This window comes from Nilaparvata lugens, chromosome 12 (assembly GCF_014356525.2).
Source record: "Nilaparvata lugens isolate BPH chromosome 12, ASM1435652v1, whole genome shotgun sequence".
NCBI lineage: Eukaryota > Metazoa > Arthropoda > Insecta > Hemiptera > Delphacidae > Nilaparvata > Nilaparvata lugens.
The window spans coordinates 10,768,698-10,791,546 of record NC_052515.1 but is presented as its reverse complement, the minus strand read 5'-3'; positions in this window follow the sequence as shown (position 1 = coordinate 10,791,546).

Sequence of the window (22,849 nt, the reverse complement as noted above, 5' to 3'; positions counted from 1 at the left end):
TGTTTTGTTTCTATGAATCATGATTTATTTCTTGTACTGATTGATTTATTTAAAGAGAAATGAATCTAATTGAACAATATGACAATAGACAAAACCAAGTTCTTTTCTTGTAATAATTTTACTGTTTCACTAGAAGATTTTTCTCTAGAATTCATCAAGTGAGTGAGTTACATTCATATTATTCTCTATTCATTTACACAGACTCGTTCTAGGTGGGTTTCGAATCATTGTAAAGTTCACATTTCAAATGTTTGTAGCATGTTATTTTTGAGAAAAAAACATTTTCTCCCATTTATTCATCAAATTTAATAGATCAATTATTTACTATGGTTGTAAACCGAAAGGTAGTAACATTTCTAAAATCAGGAATAATATCAATTCTAAATTGATAAGCAATCAAAACAAATGTAATTCTGCCTAGACTGTTCAGTATAAATAGACAGCAAGCAACACATAAAATATATATCGTGTGAATAATGTTTTTCTTTGAATCGAATACCTCCAATTAAGAGATGCTCTCCCTTCCTGAGAATGATGTTTTCTTCAAATCAAATGCCTTTGATTAAGATATGAATCTCTTCTTTTAAGAGATGCTTAAAAGATGGAGTCATCAAAAATTTCCATGTGAATCATAATAGTTTGAAAAATAATAATAATAATAGTGATTATAATTTTTATTTCCATTAAGATGTATAGTACAAAAGAACAAAAACAATAATATAAAATGAAATTAATTACACTGTATGAATAGTTAAGTGATACAAAAGTCTGTACATAGCTAATCTCATGAAGACAAAATATCACTTCTGCACACACAAACATCTGAAAGGAAATAATTAGGTACTCCCGGGGCAAAGGCCTGGATGGGAGTCCCAGCATGAAAAATTAAACCAGAAACACATTTATAATTAAGATGAATCCATAGAATCTTACTCTTTTCAATTTATTATCTCTTATTGAAAGTTATCTCTTTTTACTCTTGCTTCTTAGTGGCTGATTCCAATTGAGAATGAATAATCGAAGATATGCCATTGCAAGGGGAGCTTAGTTTAAAGGAGATTATCCTGTGATTTGATTGAGCAGAATTGGATCCAATCAGAACAGATGTAACTTATTTGGATTGAATCAAGATCGAGAATTGATTTTTACTGGTTGAATCAGAAGTTTATTACTCCACATCCAATAATAATTATTATGATAAATTTCTTCTAATCCCTGGGATGGATTCCCAGACTTTTTTAATGTGATCAACTTGCAAGACGTTTGAGAACTTTGTATCAAGATGTTGAATTTTGTATCAATGGACGCTTCCAATTTTTTTTTCTTACTGTCAATACTATAGCTATCTAGTCTGGAGACTAATGAGCTAATTTTTTCTACCCTAACTTACTACTTGAAAATGTTAACAGCGAATATCTCATTAGATATTCTTACTGATTGTTTAATTAATAATGTACACGCTTCCAAATGTTGACGGTTATGTCTTCTAATCGTCCTTTAGAGGAGGTTTTCATTTTCATGGAATTTGTAGGAATCTAGTTATGGTTCTAGATTAGCAATCTTTGAAATACAAATGAAACAACTTTTTCAAATCTTTGAAATAATATTGATCAATTGTTGAGATAATGAGTAGAGCTCTGTTATGAGTTCTCTGTGTGGTGGATTTTGTAACATTGTTTCAAATCATATTGTCATAGTGAATTTGAGATGAATACCGTAAGTTAATCATACTTTTTAAAGGCAAACAAATGGTATAACTAATTGAAACCATAATACCCGACAAAAATACCATAGCAAATTCATGGAATGTAGCTCGGCAAATTAGCCGATAAGAACTAGTAGTTCTTAACAGTAAGAACAGTAGACCTCACGCTGTATACTCATCCACAAGTACCTGATTGAAACTATAGACCTTGTGGAAATACAGCAATAGACTGGCTTCTCCACACATCTGTGTAATCACTTGTCAGCTGATTTATGATGAATAATTCTTTAGCCTGATTTTTACTCTAATATTGGCGTATGAAGGAGGCTCCTTTTTCCTTTTATATTATCCTTGAAATGCAAAATTTCCAAAAACCTTGTATATACGTCGACGCGCAATTAAAAAAGGAACATGCCTGTCAAATTTCATGAAAATTTATTACCGCGTTCCGCCGTAAATGCGCAACATATAAACATTTAAACATTGAGAGAAATGCCAGACCGTCGACTTGAATCTCAGACCTCACTTCGCTCGGTCAATAATATTGTTGTTAAGAGAGTGACTTAGAGAGTCTTGTTGTCTACAACGAACAAAAATGTCTTATCTAAACAGTTTTCACGATGTTTTTCCAGAGAGAGGATTGATATCCTATTTCTCTCCCATCATAACAATTTTGTCTATCTATCGTGTATGTATTTATTTGCTGGAAAACAAGAATATTGTCTAATATTATTGAAATCTCCCTGGAAGTAATTCCAAAGCAAATCCATAGAACATTATTCAAAGTCTTGAACAATCAACACAAAATGTCTCATCTACAAAGTTGTCACGATGTCATTCCGAGGTTTGATGTCCTATTCCCCATTCCCTTGCACAACATAATACGTAACGACTCAATCTGGTAGCCTGTCACTTCCAAACGACTACCATCCATCATATTTTCTCTGTCTGTTGCATTGCTTCTTGCTTAGACGACTGCGAGGGAAACATGATCACAAAAATGGTTCTGCATAGAGAAAAACAGAATGACAAAAAATGGTTCTGCATAGAAGAAAACTGAATGACAAAAAATGTTGTTTTCCACTCACCATGGCCACCATTTTGGAAAGGAGAGAGAGGCTGTGACACCGGTGAGAGAGAGAGTGTGAGTGTAGAGCCTAGAGCGGTACTCCTGTCACTAGCAGGTCTCAAGTCTAACTACTGGCGTCTAAAATGTCTACCCAGTTCTTTCGATTGTTTTAGAGCTATTTTTTCACTCCACTTCGCAAATTCCTGCCGTTTTCACTTGGTGAACTCCTCCTCCTCCTTCTCCTCTTCTCGCCTCTCTTCTCCTCCTCCTCCTCCTCATCCTCCTTCTTCCTTCACACTTCTTCCACATCTTTTGCCTATTTTTCTTCTCTCTTCATCACTACGTAACCTCTCCATCTGTCTCTATTATCGTAGTATACTATCTCTCGTTTCCTCCTCCTGCCCATCCTTACCCTTCTTTCTGCCCACTTCTTCCTCATCTACCTCTTTCTCCCTATTTTTCTCCTCCTCTTCCTCCCTTCGTCTCTACGGCACCTCTTCACCTGTCTCTACTATCCATCGTTTCAATCGCTCCAATATTCGTTCCTCCTTCCCTATCAAACTATCTCCTCTTCCTCCCCCTCCTCGTCCTTCTTCTCTTCCTCTTCCCACTTTTCTCCCTAATCCTCCACCTCCTTCTCATCTACCGCCTTTTTTAATTCCTCTCCTTCTTTCTCTTCTCTTTTTCTCCCGCATCATGAGTGTGTTTTCTCTTTTCTTGCTTTCATACTTTTCATCGTTTTTATACTTCCATTTATTCTTCTATATTCAGTCTCAAAATTAATTAATCTAGTGAAATTTCAAGGAACTTAGTCCAACTTAAAAGAAAACTCTAAAGAGAGATAGTAAAAAAAACTCTTTATCTCTCTCAAAATCAATTTCATGCTAGAAGTATTTAATATTAATTTCCCTACTTTCTCATCTTGCTTTTAAGTTTTGTAGCGATAATGTTCTTTTTTTTTGCTTCTTCGATCTCATCATTCCGTCATATACATTTTATTTTTTTCCTAACAGATCTTTGTTATTTTATATATTACGTAGAGCATTCTTAATATGTAAAATAACAGAGATCTGTTAGGAAATAAATAAAATGTATATGCTCTACTTCTAAGTTTATTCAACTAATCCACTTATTATTATTATTTTTTTACCTAAAATATTGTTTTATTTCATTTTTTTTACTGAGTATCGTTGTTAAATTATAATCTAGTATTGTTTTGGAGGGTATTAAGTGTAAGAGAGGGCCAACTCCGCCCTCCTAGGTCAAGAATAAAGGCAGTCATTCTATTCTATTCTATTCTTCTTCCCGTTTCCTCTTACTTTTCTTATCCACTCTTTCTCATTTTACCTGTATCAGCATTCTCTTACATCGACACCTTTGTATGCTAACTTCTGAGTCTCACAGTTCATTAATGTCTCATGTCTAATGTCTCAGTCTCATTACTGTTCTCTCTCCCGCATCGTCAACTGCCTTTTTCTCCTTTTCCTTCTCTTTTCCTTGTTCCTTCACCTTATCCTCTCTTTTCTCTTCTACCTTTTCCTCCTACTTCTTCTCTTCCTTCTCCTTCTATTAGAGATGTTTTGCAGAGAGGAACTGGAGTCCTACCTTCGCCACAATAAAGACAAATAATCAATAAATCGAATCAATCTCTTCCGTCTCGCCTACTCCTCTTTATATTCTTTTTTACTGATTCCTTTTCTCCTTCTCTCAATCATATTGCTAAATATGCACCTCTCTATCTTTTGTTTCAATGTCTTTAATATCAGTTCTACTTCATCCTCCTTCTCATCTATTCACTCCTTATTTTACATTTCCATCCTTTTTTATCGTATTTGTTTTTTCGCTCCTCCCTTTCATCGTCATTTCTCACCTATTCTCAAAGTTTTCATTTATATCTCTCTTGAAATCATTTGCTTCAATACCTTCTTATTATTCCCTCACTTCTTCTTGATTTCCACTCCCTGTGTATTTTCTATGATTATTCATTCATCAAATCACAGTCACAATTAATTTCTTTAATTTCACTTTATTTTCATCTCACGTTTGATATTTTGATTCTCAATCAGTTCATAGTATGGTTCCTAGGACAACTATTACATTTTTGATAGGATTAATTGTTTTTCAAATTTAATAAGTTACCTAGAAACCATGGCTATGTTTTGTATTTCTAATCTTACCCCTGTCTTTCCATTGTTGAAGCTAATTCAGCATTCCTCATCAGGTTTTCTTATCATTGTTTCTCTTAATTTTTTCTCTTCTCTCTCTCTTGCCTCCTCCTCTTCATTCCACCTCTATTTAGTCTCCTCCTTCTCAACCTCCTTCTCCTTCTCCTTCTCATCCTCCACCTCAACCTCCTCCTCCTCCTCCTCCTCCTCCTCCTCCTCCTCCTCCTCCTCCTCCTCCTCCTCCTCCTTCTTCTTTTTCTTCTTCTCCACCACATCCTCCTTCTCCTCTACCACCTGTTCCTCTCTACCACTCCTCCACCGTTCTCCTACTCCCACCAGTCTGGTCTCTGTACTCATATAGAGCCGAGTGTTCTAATTTTGTCGTGGTCTCTATTAAAAGTAGCAGTAATAGTTTGAACCTGTGTTGATGATGATTATTATTAGACTTCGCAGTAGGCCTCTATTCGCAATAAAGCCTCCATTGTACACTGACTATAACACTTCAACACAACATTCAACTATTTAATAATTTCCATCACTCTCTCTGGTCTCTTTAACTCTTTTTCCTACTCTCTTACTTTCTCACTCCTCTTTCACTTACTCTCTTTAATTCGTAATTGTTGCCACCATTTACTTTTTTCTTAACGTTTGCATGTCTCTTCTATTCCCTAGATCTCATACTCACTCACCCTCTCATTTCTTTCTTTCTCTTGATTATTCCTCTCGCACACTAACACATTCCTCTCGAATGCAAAATTGCTCACTCTTACCCATGCTTCACTCCCTCATGCTCTCTCACTCACTGTTTCAATTTGATTTTTCTATTTTTTCGTTGTGCTCTTCTTTTTCTAGCACACAATATCTATCGCAATCAGAATTATTATAATTGAATTGAATTGTATTTATTGCCAAAAATTACAAATACATATTTGTACAATATAATTATTACAAGATTATGCAATACAAATAGACATTGATTGTACCTTGAGTTTATAACAATATTATCAATGTAATATTACTTTATTATGTTGATTGAGGTAGATGAATTTAGTTGATCAAGCTAGTTAGGAGGTGGTTTACTACTTAAATGCTCGTGATTGTCTGGCAAATATCGCATTATAATAGAAAAATACAAAATCTCAATTGAGAGGTGGCCCAAGAGGATACCGAATTGGGGGATCCACAAAAAAAAGAAGGAGTTGTAGACCTCTGGAGCTATAATAAACTAACTTACACGTATAATGTAGACTCAAAGCTTGAAGATAGTTTTATCCTTAGGGCCCGGCCAAACAAAGTGATCTGCAATCCTACAGATATCTACACCTTAAGTGAATATCGCTCACATTATGTAAGTGAATACTTATTATTTATTTTATCTATGGCGATATCTATAGGATTGCAGATCGTAAATCGCTGTGTGGATAGCCAGACCCCCAACTTGCGAATATCATTAGCTCTGAATACTGTTTTCATGCACACGCCTAATGCTAGAATCATGACCAGAAATATTTTATCGGTTTAGGACATTTTATCGGTTTAGGACATTCTATTGGTTTAGGACATTTTATTGGTATAGGATATTTTATCGGTTTAGGACATTTTATAGGTTTAGGATATTTTATTGGTTTAGGACATTTTATCGGTTTCAGATATTTTATAGGTTTAGGAAATTTTATAGGTTTAGGATATTTTATTGAATTAGGACATTTTTTTCGGTTTAGGACATTTTATCGGTTTAGGATATTTTATCTGTTTAGGACATTTTATTGGTTTAGGAAATTTTATCGGCTTAGGATATTTTATTGGATTAGGACATTTTGTCGGTTTAGGACATTTTATTGGTTTAGGACATTTTATCGGTTTAGGATATTCTATCGGTCTAGGACATTTTATTGGTTTAGGATATTTTATTGGTTAAGGATATTTTACCGGTTTAGGACATTTTATCGGTTAAGGACATTCTATCGGTTTTGGATATTTTATATGTTTAGGACATTTTATCAGTTCAGGATATTTTATTGGTTCAGGAAATTTCATGGGTTTAGGATATTTTATCAGTTTAGGACATTTTATCGGTTAAGGCCATTTTATAGGTTTAGGACATTTTATTGGTTTAGGACATTTTATTGGTTTAGGATATTATATTGGTTCAGGACATTTTATGGGTTTAGGACATTTTATCGGTTAATGACATTTTATTGGTTTAGGATATTTTATTGGTTTTGGACATTTTATTGGTTTAGGATATTTTATTGGTTAAGGATATTTTACCTGTTTAGGACATTTTATTGGTTTAGGACATTTTATTGGTCAAGGACATTTTATTGGTTAAGGACATTTTATCAGTTTAGGATATTTTATTGGATTAGGACATTTTATTGGGGTAGGATATTTTATTGGTTTAGGATATTTTATCGGTTTAGGACATTTTATCGGTTAAGGACATTTTATTGGTTAAGGACATTTTATCAGTTTAGGATATTTTATTGGTTAAGGATATTTTATTGGTTTAGGACATTTTATCGGTTTAGGATATTCTATCTGTTTAGGACATTTGATTGGTTTAGGAAATTTTATCGGTTTAGGATATTTTATCGGATTAGGACATTTTATTGGTTTAGGATATTTTATCAATTTAGGATATTTTATCGGCTTAGGACATTTTATCGGCACTACTGACTCTATCTATTGATTGTCTGACTATCTCTTGATCTCTATCTCAATCTCATCTCACTGTAAGTCTTGATCTTACTGACTGGCAAGTGATTAATACATCAAAACTTTGCTAGCATCATTATGATCTAGGATCATGAACATCTGGATCTAGGAAACATCCTAGCCAGCATTACTGATTTTAGTGACTATAGACTCCAGTAGATTCTCCATCCCTCCATTATTGACTCTGAAGACTGTATTAGTAGATTCTTGACTCTATTGACACTACAGACTCTATTGGTAGTAGACTGTCTATGAGATTCTGATTTGCGATGGATTCCAATCATTGCTGACTGACTTCTATGGACTGAGAAAATTACCCAATCAGAAATTGACATCAGAGGGATGATAGTCACGTTTACCCTCCTACACCTTCTCCTTCTCTTCCTCCATCTCCTTCTATTCAACGGCCTCTCCACTATCCATCATCATCCTCACTCCTCCTCCTCCTTTCCCACTTCTCACTTCTACCCCCTACTCAGCCCTTCTCCTCTCACTCCTTTCCATTATCCACCCCTGCTCCTCCTCCACTCAATCCTCCGCCTCCTGACCTACCAGTTCCTTCTCCTTCACTTACTCCTTCCTCTCCTCCTTATCATTCTCCGCCTCCTGGTCATCCTCAAGTTTAAGGATCCTTCTTCTTCTCATCCTCCTTCTGCTCCTCCTCCTCTTTCTCTTCTGCTCTTCCTACTACCCATTCTTTTCCTCCTCCAAGTCCTTCTATTCCTCCTTCTTGTTTTCAATCATCTTCTTTTTTAACTTTTTCTTATTCTTCTCGACCTTCTCCTTTTTCTTCTTTTTCTCCTTTTTTTCCTCTTATTCTCCTTTTTCTTTTTCTTCTTCTTCTTCTTCTCTTCTTCTTCTTCTTCTCTTCTTCTTCTTCTTTTCTTCTTCTTCTTCTTCTTCTTCTTCTTCTTCTTCTTCTTCTTCTTCTTCTTCTTCTTCTTCTTCTCCTTCTCCTTCCATTTCTTCTTTTTCTCCTTCCATTTCTTCTTCTTTTCTCCTTTCTCTTCACCTCCTTTCTCTTCTTCTCCATTTTCTTCTCCTTCTTATCCTTCCCTTCTTCTCCTCCTCCTTTTCCTCCTCCAGCTCCTCCTCCTCCTCCTCCTCCCGCTTCTCATCCTCCTCCTGCTCCTCTTCCTCCTCCTCCTCATCATCATCATCCTTCTCCTTCTCTTCACCCTCCTTCACCAGAATTCACCCCTTTCCTATGTACTGGAACCTATTCCCACCCCTTATAATGAACAAAGTTCCACCTGGAACCCTTCTAACTTGTATAATGAAACGTATCTCCCGGTAAACCCTTACCCTTTAATCTGTAAAGTGGGGTATCCGAGAAATACATACCAAAGAGGATGCAAACGGGGGTTCACTTCAATCAAGGAAGGGGCAAAATACCCTATGATGAGACTGGGGCATGGAGTCGAATTTAGAGGAATGGGGAACATTCCTGAAGCTAATCCAGGGTACAAGGGTAACGAATTCTATGGAGAAATGTTGAGTATTTAGAGGGAAACATCTCTAAAACTGGGTTTGGTATGAGGGGTATTGATTAATAATTATAAAAACAATATTAAAACTTTCAGCTCTTTTTTATTGTAATAGTATATTTCGCACCTAGGGCCGAAAATGAGACTTTTCCGGCTCGAAATCGGTTTTCAAAAGATTGAGTGCCGGAAAAACATTTTTGCCCATGGTGACAACGTTATTTTCCGCCACACAGAAAAATAAACAATATAAATATGAGAATAATTGTTTATTAGGCACTTCCGAAAGCAAAACAGGAAGGTCATAGCTCTAGCAAATCTGAGGTAATCTGAATATCAGGAAATCGTCCAATTATTTTTATGTTTTATTCTGATTTGTCTAAATAACCTAAAAGATTATGTACAATTATGTAAGAGGTTGAGTTTATACATTTTATTCTTCCAAATGACAATAAGATGATATTATTATAAAAATGTTTTGATTCTTGAATAATAAACACAAATAATGAAAAGTTGATTGATCAGCTGTTTTAGCACACTTGAAATTTGGCCAATCTGAATGTCAACGTCAACAGTGCTTGTTGTCAACTTCGGAATTTCAGGTTAGAAGTTCTATCCTACTCTGAAAATCGAATTTGAATAGTTTATAATATATATCTTATCTGTATTTTATTCATCCAAATAAAATGATAGTATCTTATTGCAGAATACTTATTCAATTCTAGAAGCATAAACTGATTCTGTTTCATAAACCATTTTGTAAACACGTTCACATCAAATCAGAATCAGCTGACTTCAAGGTTATTTTACAGCCCTAGGGCCGTAAAACTTTTACCAGCCTGGTCAGAAAACAATCATTTTCGGCCTCCATATGACGCACGAAAACCAGCTCATCACATCCAAGTGGGGCGAAAACTTAATTTATTGTTTCTATTTGAATCAAGTAGACTATATAAGCAAAGTGATCTTATTAATAATTATTATAATCTACACATACATTCTACTAAACTAAAGTTTATAGATAAGACGTATTATTCATGGAATGTTTTTGGGTTTATTGCATGATAATTTGACATCTTGTGAGACCTTACCCTTCAAATTTTTCGAATATTATTTGGTACAATATAGTATATATACGTACACGGAATATAAATACAGCATTTATAATAGAATAGTTTTTATACAGAATATTACATCAATTTATATAAATATAAAAGCATTATATATAAATATATACAGCATTTTATACAGAATATTTGTATTCTGTGATACGGAGTATATTATAGGAGTAATATAGTATATATTCTAGTATATGGTACGGAGTATAAAGTAGATTGGGAGAAAGCTTTAATAGGTATTTTAGGTGTGGGTGCTGAAATGCTGACATAGTTGGGGAACGGTAGATAGAATCAAAAGAGTGAGGAGAGGGATGGTGCTATCTGCTTTGTCCAATGACAGACGAGGATAGCAAACTAGTGGAAATCTTCAGAAATGTTTACCGACGGTATTGGTTTATTGCTTTGCATTGAACAGGATTTCACTTACAGTGTAGGAATGTGAAGAGGAGGTTTAGAGGGATAATGAAGAGGATGATGAGGGGGAGGAGGAGGAGGAGAATGATGACGTGAAGGAGGAGGAGGAGGAGAAGGTGGAGAAGAAGGAGAAAGGAGAAGAAGAAGAAAAAAGGAGAAAAGGAGAAGTATAAGGAAAGGAGAAAAAGAAGAAGGAGAAAAAAAGAAGTAGAAAAAAAAGAATAAGAAACAAAAGGTCAAGGGGAAGAAAAGGAGAAGAAAAAGAAGAAGAAGGAGAGGAAGAAAAAAGGTGAAGAAGAAGAGAAGAGAAGAAAAAAACGAGAAGTATAAGAAGAAAACAAAAAAAGTAGAAGAAAAGTAGAAGAAGAAAAAAAAGGAGAAGTAGAGGAAACGGTGAAGAAGAAGGAGAAGAAGATGATGATGAAGAAGAAGAAGGGGAAAAAGGTGTAGTAGAAGAAGTGAAGAAGAAGAGGAAGAGGAAGAAGAAACAGTTAAAGAATAAGGAGATGATTGAAAAGAAGAAGAAGGAAGAATATGACATGGAGGAGGAGATGAAGGAGTACTAGGAGGAGCAGTAGAGAAGGAGGATGTGGAGGAGGAGGAGGACGAGATGACGGTGGATGAGGAAAATATGGTGTATGATGAAGAGGTGAGCAGGAGAAGGAGGATATGGAAAGGTAGAGGTGGTGATGAAGGAGAAAGAGGTTCAAAGGGAGAGGGGTGAGGGAGTCCATGTAGCAATAATACATAAGCAGACATCTAATGGGTTTCCAACAGAGTGGGGGTATTCAGGGTCTTCCCTCCCCCTACCAATCATTGACCCAGAGAACCCTCTACCCCCCACATTTCATTGGCTCCAATGTTAATTGGTATTCCCTTCTAGACTGCAGTATTTGAGAGGGGGGGGGCGAGAGTAAAACCAGGAAATCCAGCTGTGAACCCTTTTGCAACAAACCTAACCTAGAAATTTGAAAGGGTGGCTGTCCTAATTCGCAAACGTTTCTGATTGGGCAGCTCTTTCTCTCCAGATTTATAATTTTTAAACTATTTTCTCTCCTGGTTCTTCTTTTCACGCTCCTCATCTGTCATTCCTCTCCTCTCCAATCTTCTTCTCCTCTGTTTCTCTTGATTCTTCTTTTCATGTTCTCTTCCTGATACTTAATTCTCTGAGTCTCTCTTCCTCCCTCCTCCTTACATAATGATTGCCTGTTCATTATTTACATTTCCTTCAAGCATTTTATAAAATTTTTGCATTATATTGTATTTATCTGTGAATATTATTTTCTTTTGCCTCTTTCCGAGTCGAGGATTTATTAAAAATCGTTAAGTCCAGAACTCAAAACAGCGTAATTTTAAACCCTCGACCGGGGTAGGGTTTAAATTTAGGTTCTAGACTTATTTGAGCAAACACAATTCAGTTATTGTTTTGGAGTTGATGAAAAGCCAAATAGATGTCATGAAATACCTAAATTATTTGGATTAGTCCATCTAAATTCATAATTTATAGTTTGCAAGTTTATTTTGCAATAAAATTGTATCAGAATTATGCGTAAAAAACTAACCTTATTTGACGAATGTGACATAACCTAAAAATGTTCAAGAAAAATAATACAAGGATTGGCTTGGAATTTATATTCCAATCTGAATGTTATTAATCAATGTCATATTCAACATATTAATATAATAATAATAAATTATTTTTAGTTTTTTAAATTAGTTTTTTTAAACAAATACGTTTTCAAACTCAATAGCCTAGTACATTCTTTATTCCAAAATCACTGGTTAGGATCAATGATCAATAATAGCATAAAGTAAAATAAAATGTTTATTCATTCATCTTTCAAAATGTTAGGTTTTGCTTTGAATAGGCCTACAAGGAAATCGAAACGTATTTTCACAAAATAGTTTGGAGAGCATGCTCATTTGAATTATCCCGCTGCAATCAGCTGTTTTCGTTTCGCTATAATGCCAACAATATAACATAATATAATATTGTGAATTTCCCTCATGTTTACTACATCAAAGTCCTGGACTCAAATAAGTCGAGAACTTTATAGACCCCGGAGTTTAGAAGATAAAATCGTGATAAATCGATAAAGTCGATTTAGACCCGAGCGCTTATCTCAGTCCTGTACTTTGTAAGTCCAGAATTTATAGATCCAGAGCTCGGAAACCGCCCCTGAAACTTTAAAACTTTTCAAATGTTTTAAATAAAAAGGGTACTACAATTTTTATATTGTTTTGATTAATTTGAATAAAGTAGCCCATATAAGTGATTTTACTGTATTTATGTATACAGATTGAGTCATATGTATGGGAACCCTTCAATAAATTGGTGACTGTTGTGGATATAATACTATAACTGTCAGGAAAGGTTATTGGTCAAATACTCTACCTTTTGATATACAACTGAATTTCACCCCTCATAAGTGGATGACTTAGGGATTGTAACTCGAATATTTTAACTGTAAACACCCATTGTGTGGTACATCATTCTAAAGGCCTTTTTAAAACAAGAAAGATGGCATCAATAAAAAATGTTCTATGATACTTGTATCTAAAATGGCGGCTGATTAAAGTTTTAGTTTTAAGGAAATGAGGGGTTGTAACTCAAATATTTTTAATGTAAACACCCATTGTGTGATACACAATTTTAAAGGCTTTTTCGAAACGAAAAGATGACATCAATAAAAATGTTTTATGATACTTTCATCCAAAATGGCGGCTGATTGAAGTTTCAGTTTTTAAAGAAATAATTGATAAATAACATCAATCAGCCGCCGTTTTGGATAAAAGTATCATAGATCATTTTTATTGATGCAATCTTTCTTGTTTTAAAAAAGCCTTTAGAATGATGTACCACACAATGTGTGTTGACATTTAAAATATTCGAGTTACAACCCCTAAGTCACCCCCTTATGAGGGGTTGAAATTCAGTTGTACATCAAAAGGTAGAGTGTTTGACGAATAAATTATCCTGAAAGTTACAGTATTATAACTACAACAGTCTCCAATTTATAAAAGGGTTCCCATAAAAAATATGACTTACTCTGCTGTATAGCCAAGCATTGGGCCTATCCGACGAGTGTTCAATGAGTTTATTTTGATTGCGGAATAATTCTTCTTTGATTGCTCCATTTTATTCTTTTAATCAATCTAATATAATCTTCTATTTCTTTTTTTTACAGGTAAGTTGAAGATTTTTCATCGGAACTCTGTTCAAATTCTATTCAACATACAGACAGGGTAATGTATTATACGAGTGATTATACAGCAATAGAATGTTTTATATACAAGAAACTCCTACCAGGATTATTATGTTTCGACAAAGATTCTTTAAAAAAAACTGACAGAAGATATAGTGGAATATGTACACCCTGGAAAACACGAGAAAAATCTTGCAATTGTCAGCTTGAAACATTTATGGTATAAAAAAGTACTACTCAGTGTATATAAATTCAATCATCAATGTTCACGAAAGATCACCTATTTTTATAGTATATCAAAACCTCTATTGGAACATCACATAAATTAGCCTACAGTATTATTACTACTCTCTACTTTTATGTCATCAGCAATTTTGTATCATAGCTGAGTCCTTTAAGTGATCACTTTAATCTGTCTTAATTGTTTGAGTAGAAGTGCTGTTATTTATAAGGAATTCTGGGAGTGAATCTGACTAAAAGTGAAGATAGGCCCACTTGAGCAGTAAGAGGCTCTTTAGAATCTCTGAAATCAAAGTCTATTTCCATAACCCACATTTTTCTTGCGTATGCCAGTAATTGAATAGGCCAGCTGAAATAATATAACACGAGTTTCTGCCGACAAATTTAAGACAAAGCAAAACGCCTTGTCTGATCCTAAATAGAAGTGGCACATCTTATCTCTTTCTTCATCTTCTCCTTCTTCTTTTTCTTCTCCTTCTTTGTTTCTTTTCTCTTCTTCTTCCTTGGCCTACCGCATTGCCAGGAATATTAATGTACTATATTGGTCTACTCTTTAGTGTGCAAACAGTTATAATCGAAATTCCAAACCATTCTGTTAATAGTGTCTGAAAGCAGCCCGCCCAAATATTATAATAGAAGAACACGTGGTGGGGGAAGAAAAAGGGAGAGTCGGGCTAGAAAGAGAGGGGGAATTAGAAAGTGAACGAGTAGTGTTGTTTTGTTTGAAAATAATTAAATATTCGAGTTCACCTCAACTGTTTATCATCTGGTATTTCTTTTGTATTCTCTTGTTTCATCTTCCCCCTTCTCGTCTTCTTTTTGCCACTCCTTCTCCTCCTCAGATGACTATTCGAGTTTACCTCTCTAGTGTTCATCATCTGGTTTTATTCCTACTGAGAGGAAATTCAGAAATTCAGAGATATATCATTGTGATTTTCCTCCTTCTCATATTCTTCTCCATCATCTTTTGAATCCATTTTCTCCTTTTCTCCAGTTTTCTTCTTTTTTTTCTCGTCTTTTTTATTTTCCCAATTATCCTTTCTCACTGTTATTTCCCCTAAATCTCCTTCTCGTCCAGCCATCTTTCCCACAGATTCCTTTACCATCTCGTTCAATTATTCTTCATCTTTGTCACACAGTACTTATTTGTTGCTACTTCTCATTGTAATTTTTGAAGGAAAGAACACTGGTTGAGATTCTTGTATTTATATCGTAGTTTTTCTTCCTCATCACTTTCTTCTTGTTCTTGTACTTTTCCTATCTTTTCTTCATTAGTTTTTCATGAATCGTATTTTCTTTATTCGAACATCTCCCTCGTTTCACTTTATCGGTCCTCCCCGATTACTTTGATTATTTATTGTGTATCTTGTATTGATGAATGAATCATTTACCAATTTTTTGTCATTCAAACTACGTTGATTATTAATTGTGTATCTTGTATTAATGAATGAATACCATTTTTTGTCACTTTTTCTCATTCAAAATACAAGAGGTATTCTCTTTCTATTGATGCTCCAAATTCTGACTTTTTCTAATCATTTTCTTCTTCTTCTTCTCTCTCCAATTCTTCATACCTCTTCCTCCACCTTCACACTGTTTTTGGCGCTTGCCTCATCCGCGGTTCAAAATTAGTTCATTGTTTATTATTCTTCATTCTTTGTGCCTGTCTTGGCTAACCTTACATTCAACATCATCTGAGATCTAGGCCTAGGCTATACTTATATGACCTTTTCCTACAATATTTCAATTCGATAGTGAAGGGAAAATTGTAGTAGATTTTAATTAAACAGGAGAATACTATATTTTGAATGAAAAATACTGAGAAATTGTCAAAAAACCTCAGATTCATTGATACTTAGAAAGACTAAACTTAGAAACTTAGAAAGACTGTCTCAGAAAAGACAATTTCTTAGTCTTTTGCATTCAATATGAATAATTACCACAATACCAACTTCTCAACTACACAAAAAATACTATATTTGATTTCTCTGTATCAAATCAGAGATAATACGATGCACGTATACAATTCTCTTAAGGCTTTCATTTTATCTGTAATTGAGTGAGACAACATAGATCTCATTCTTTTCCTTCTTGAATAATATTAGAATTTCAAATTGTAGAAATAAAATCTGAAACTTTTTTAGTCCAGAACAGTCCAGCCGAAATACAGCATCACCATTCATTCTTCTTATTCTAAATTCTTCACTCAATGCTAAACAATTTTGTACGAGATACAAATAAGATACAAACCTACAAATATAGAGTTCGCTTTATTACAATTCGCATGTAAATTGGAGCATTGTAATATGAACAGTAATCAATATTTCAGACACATTAACTAAACATTATAGTTTCTTGATCTATTCCGAAATGCGATGTTAACACAGTATTCTGATCTCTTACACAACGACATGCGGTCAATTATTTATGTCAATGAAAAATAATCATTTTTTATAACTTTTACTGACTGGAGTAGCCTACTTACGAGCGGCAAGCCCCAATTTTCAACAGACTGAAAGTTATCCAGTCAGTAAGTGAGAAAAATGGTTTATTTACAAAAATAATTGACTGCATGACATTGTTAAAAACATGAAAATAGTGAGATAATCAGTTTTGCGAGAATTGTTTTCTTTATAAGGATGGAAGTAGCTTGTGAAATCCTCTTAAAAATATATCAATTACTCAATAATAATTACGAATTGCTTTAATTGATCAAATTAGGTGGAATAAGTAAGTAAAATCAAGCTTTGACCTTCATATCAAACATCCCAGCAAAAGATGGGTCAATAATATGCTTGCGATAGAGAAGCAGAAGGTTTTGGCAGGAAGAAATTTAAAAAATGAACTTTGACGAAATTAAAAAATGATAACTCTACCTTCTCAAAATCCATGGTGAAGTTTTTCATGCAAGTTTTAGTCACATATAAATATAAAGAAAATAAAAATCTCAGTACCCTTTTTTTAAAATATTTTATCACAACATGTTTCGGACATTTATGCCATTTTCAGTCACATACTTCGTTCTTGCCAAAACTCAATCAAGTTTTTTCTCAAGTTCATCCAGAGTGTTTTTGTGTATGTGAGTGCCTTTAATGATATTTACTACGTGCCGGTTGCACAAAAGCCGTTTAAATTTTAATCATGAATAATTCTACGACAGCTAATCATAGAAGCCGTCTTATCAAAAAGGCCTTATCTGGCTCCCGGGCTGACAATTAATTTTTGAATAGTAGCGCTCATCGAATTCCCATTCAGCTGTTTACCCTGTTGTCAATATTTGCAGTAGCAGAAGTCTTCGGGGTCAATTACAGCTTAAGACCTTAAAGAGATATAGACCCACAATGCTTATGCCTTCCCAATGATAGCTCTTACTTGAAATTGAATGCCGCCATTGGGGTATTTTAGCACGAGATATTATATACTATATATTTGTAATACTATAGATCACAAAGGCATTGGTGGCATTGGTATGTAATAATCTTATGGGTTGCCCCCTCAATGACGGATTTCAATTCAAAGTACGACACTAGCGCTGCATGTGAGTCTATGCATCTTTAAGGTCTTTGATTACAGCATCTAATTTGGTTTTTCGTTTAATAATAATATTCTCTGATAGGTTTTTTTTGTGATTATAAATTCGGTTGAAATTTAACCGGCTTTTGTGCAACCGGGCCTTAGACTGTCAGCACATTATTATAAGGGTTGCTGACAGTTGGAAATGAAGCTCTTAATAGGTGAGTTTGTATCTGTGAAAATGACAGGCGAAGTACTGTGATTTCTTCTAAATTTATTATTGTTTGGATTTTCTCCGATGGTGACTGTTGAGCATGAATAACTTATCGATTAGATAAGTTATCTTTCTCACATTTCTCCAAGTTTCTCTTCTCTTTTGAAATCAACTTCATGCAATCACTCGTCCTGTGTGATTTTGTCACTTTGAATCTATCTCTGTTCAATTGTTCTGTTTTTCTCCATTCTTTGTTGGAGTTTTCACTCATTTCTCTCAACTTGAAAACTGAGGCACCATTTTTCACATGAGCTCATGATTTTTAGTATTTATTTCTCCTCTCTTTTGAAGCTTCTACTGATTCTTCTCACAGCATCTTTTACTTATCCATGTGGTTTTGAATATTTTTTTCTCCGAAATAAATCGGTTTTGGAGCCATTGGAGGAGAAGAGAAGTTTCTGAAGAATCATGAATCTCAAATTTACTTTATTATTTTTTGTGAGAACTGGGGACAAACTCATTTGGGTCATTTCAACTATAAAAAGTTTGGACAGAAACATTCTTGGGGTAATCCTGTTGACCCTTTTTTAAAATATTTTATCACAACATGTTTCGGACATTTATGCCATTTTCAGTCACATACTTCGTTCTTGCCAAAACTCAATCAAGTTTTTTCTCAAGTTCATCCAGAGTGTTTTTGTGTATGTGAGTGCCTTTAATGATATTTACTACGTGCCGGTTGCACAAAAGCCGTTTAAATTTTAATCATGATAATTCTACGACAGCTAATCATAGAAGCCGTCTTATCAAAAAGGCCTTATCTGGCTCCCGGGCTGACAATTAATTTTTGAATAGTAGCGCTCATCGAATTCCCATTCAGCTGTTTACCCTGTTGTCAATATTTGCAGTAGCAGAAGTCTTCGGGGTCAATTACAGCTTAAGACCTTAAAGAGATATAGACCCACAATGCTTATGCCTTCCCAATGATAGCTCTTACTTGAAATTGAATGCCGCCATTGGGGTATTTTAGCACGAGATATTATATACTATATATTTGTAATACTATAGATCACAAAGGCATTGGTGGCATTGGTATGTAATAATCTTATGGGTTGCCCCTCAATGACGGATTTCAATTCAAAGTACGACACTAGCGCTGCATGTGAGTCTATGCATCTTTAAGGTCTTTGATTACAGCATCTAATTTGGTTTTTCGTTTAATAATAATATTCTCTGATAGGTTTTTTTTGTGATTATAAATTCGGTTGAAATTTAACCGGCTTTTGTGCAACCGGGCCTTAGACTGTCAGCACATTATTATAAGGGTTGCTGACAGTTGGAAATGAAGCTCTTAATAGGTGAGTTGTATCTGTGAAAATGACAGGCGAAGTACTGTGATTTCTTCTAAATTTATTATTGTTTGGATTTTCTCCGATGGTGACTGTTGAGCATGAATAACTTATCGATTAGATAAGTTATCTTTCTCACATTTCTCCAAGTTTCTCTTCTCTTTTGAAATCAACTTCATGCAATCACTCGTCCTGTGTGGTTTTGTCACTTTGAATCTATCTCTGTTCAATTGTTCTGTTTTTCTCCATTCTTTGTTGGAGTTTTCACTCATTTCTCTCAACTTGAAAACTGAGGCACCATTTTTCACATGAGCTCATGATTTTTAGTATTTATTTCTCCTCTCTTTTGAAGCTTCTACTGATTCTTCTCACAGCATCTTTTACTTATCCATGTGGTTTTGAATATTTTTTTCTCCGAAATAAATCGGTTTTGGAGCCATTGGAGGAGAAGAGAAGTTTCTGAAGAATCATGAATCTCAAATTTACTTTATTATTTTTTGTGAGAACTGGGGACAAACTCATTTGGGTCATTTCAACTATAAAAAGTTTGGACAGAAACATTCTTGGGGTAATCCTGTTGATCCTTTTATAATCATTGATTTGATTATGTGTGTTCCTTGATGAATGAATAATGACTTTCTTCAATATTGTTTAATTCATATTTTTGAATAATTACTTCCTTCAATTGTTTAATTAAAATTAATGAATAATGACTTCCTCCAAATGTTTTATAAATACTTATGAATAATGACTTCCTTCAATAGTTTTATTAATATTAATGAATAATGACTTCCTCCAATTGTTTTATAAATACTTATGAATATTTACTTCCTTCGATTGTTTTATTAATATTAATGAATAATGACTTCCTCCAATTGTTTTATAAATACTACGTATGAATACTGACTTCCTTCAATTGTTTAGTTAATATTAATCAATAATGACTTCCTTCAATTGTTTTATAAATACTACGTATGAATACTGACTTCCTTCAATTGTTTAGTTAATATTAATCAATAATGACTTCCTTCAATTGTTTTATAAATACTTATGAATAATTACTTCCTTCGATTGTTTTATTAATATTAATGAATAAGACTTCCTCCAATGTTTTATAAATACTACGTATGAATACTGACTTCCTTCAATTGTTTAGTTAAAATTAATGAATAATGATTTCCTCCAATTATTTAAAATACTTATGAATAATTACTTCCTTTGATTGTTTTATTAATATTAATGAATAATGACTTCCTCCAATTGTTTTATAAATACTACGTATGAATACTGACTTCCTTCAATTGTTTAGTTAATATTAATCAATAATGACTTCCTTCAATTGTTTTATAAATACTTATGAATATTTACTTCCTTCGATTGTTTTATTAATATTAATGAATAATGACTTCCTCCAATTGTTTTATAATACTACGTATGAATAATTACTTCCTTCAATTGTTTAATTAAAATTAATGAATAATGACTTCCTCCAATGTTTTATAAATACTTATGAATAATGACTTCCTTCAATAGTTTTATTAATATTAATGAATAATGACTTCCTCAATTGTTTTATAAATACTTATGAATATTGACTTCCTTCAATTGTTTTATTAATATTAATGAATAATGACTTCCTCCAATTGTTTTATAAATACTACGTATGAATACTGACTTCCTTCAATTGTTTAGTTAATATTGATGAATAATGACTTCCTCCAATTGTTTTATAAATACTACGTATGAATACTGACTTCCTCCAATTGTTTAGTTAATATTAATCAATAATGACTTCCTTCAATTGTTTTATAAATACTTATGAATAATTACTTCCTTGATTGTTTTATTAATATTAATGAATAATGACTTCCTCCAATTGTTTTATAAATACTACGTATGAATACTGACTCCTTCAATTGTTTAGTTAATATTAATCAATAATGACTTCCTTCAATTGTTTTATAAATACTTATGAATAATACTTCCTTCGATTGTTTTATTAATATTAATGAATAATGACTTCCTCAATTGTTTTATAAATACTACGTATGAATACTGACTTCCTTCAATTGTTTAGTTAAAATTAATGAATAATGATTCCTCCAATTATTTATAAATACTTATGAATAATTACTTCCTTTGATTGTTTTATTAATATTAATGAATAATGACTTCCTCCAATTGTTTTATAAATACTTATGAATAATTACTTCCTTCGATTGTTTTATTAATATAATGAATAATGACTTGTTTAATTGTATAATTGTTTTTATAAATACTACGTATGAATACTGACTTCCTTCAATTGTTTAGTTATATTAATCAATAATGACTTCCTTCAATTGTTTAGTTAATATTAATGAATAATGACTTCCACCAATTGTTTTATAAATACTACGTATGAATACTGACTTCCTTCAATTGTTTAGTTAATATTAATGAATAATGACTTCCTTCAATTGTTTAGTTAATATTAATGAATAATGACTTCTTCCAATTGTTTTATAAATACTACGTATGAATACTGACTTCCTTCAATTGTTTAGTTAATATTAATGAATAATGACTTGCTCCAATTGCTTTATGAATACTCATGAATAATGACTTCCTTCAATTGTTTTATCAATATTAATGAATTATGACTCCCTCCAATTGTTTTATAAATACTCATGAATAAAGTCTTCCTTCAATTGTTCACTTAATATTAATGAATAATGACTTCCTCCAATTGATTTATAAATACTTATGAATACTGACTTCCTTCAATTGTTTAGTTAATATTAATGAATAATGACTTCCTCCGATTGTTTTATGAATACTCATGAATAATTACTTCATTTGATTGTTTTATAAATACTTAAGAATAACTACTTCCTTCGATTGTTTACTCAATATTAATGAATAATGATTTCCTCCAATTGTTTTATAAATGCTTATGAATAATGCCTTCCTTTAATTGTTTCATCAATATAATTGAATAATGACTTCCTCTAATTGTTTCATAAATACTTATGGATAATTACTTTCATTAATATTAATGGATAATGACTTCCTTCAATTGTTTTATGAATCTTATTATATTAAAGCTGCAAAAGACAAAAAATTACGAAAAATTCTCAGCCAATACGGCTGATTGTCTCGGAAAACCCACCTCAAAATCAGTTTGAGAACACACCCCTCAATTGCATGTTTTGTGTTGCCTTTCAAGTTATTTATAGAATGGACAGCCTTCTACTAGAACATCTACTTCTGGAAGAGAAATTGATGAAATAATTGTCGTTAGAAGAGCTTCAAAATAATCACTCTCCCAAATTAGTATAGATAGGATTGATTGATTGAGTACTTTATTTATGTATATTACAATTTATACTGGCTTATACACTTATATACAATAGCTTACAATACAGCAAAATTATAGATGAATTTACATAATATAGACCAAGAAGATAATTATTGAACTGTATATGATATGAATAAAGCAAATTGTAATAATTATAGATAATTATATTGTTATGCATCTACATAAATTGGCGGAGCTTTGGACATATCAATGTCCATTCTTTGGAAAGAATATTAAAAATATCCTCCCCACTAACTCTCTACCAAAATTAAAAAATCAAAAAATAGGAGTGAGATATTTGAAACATCTTACCA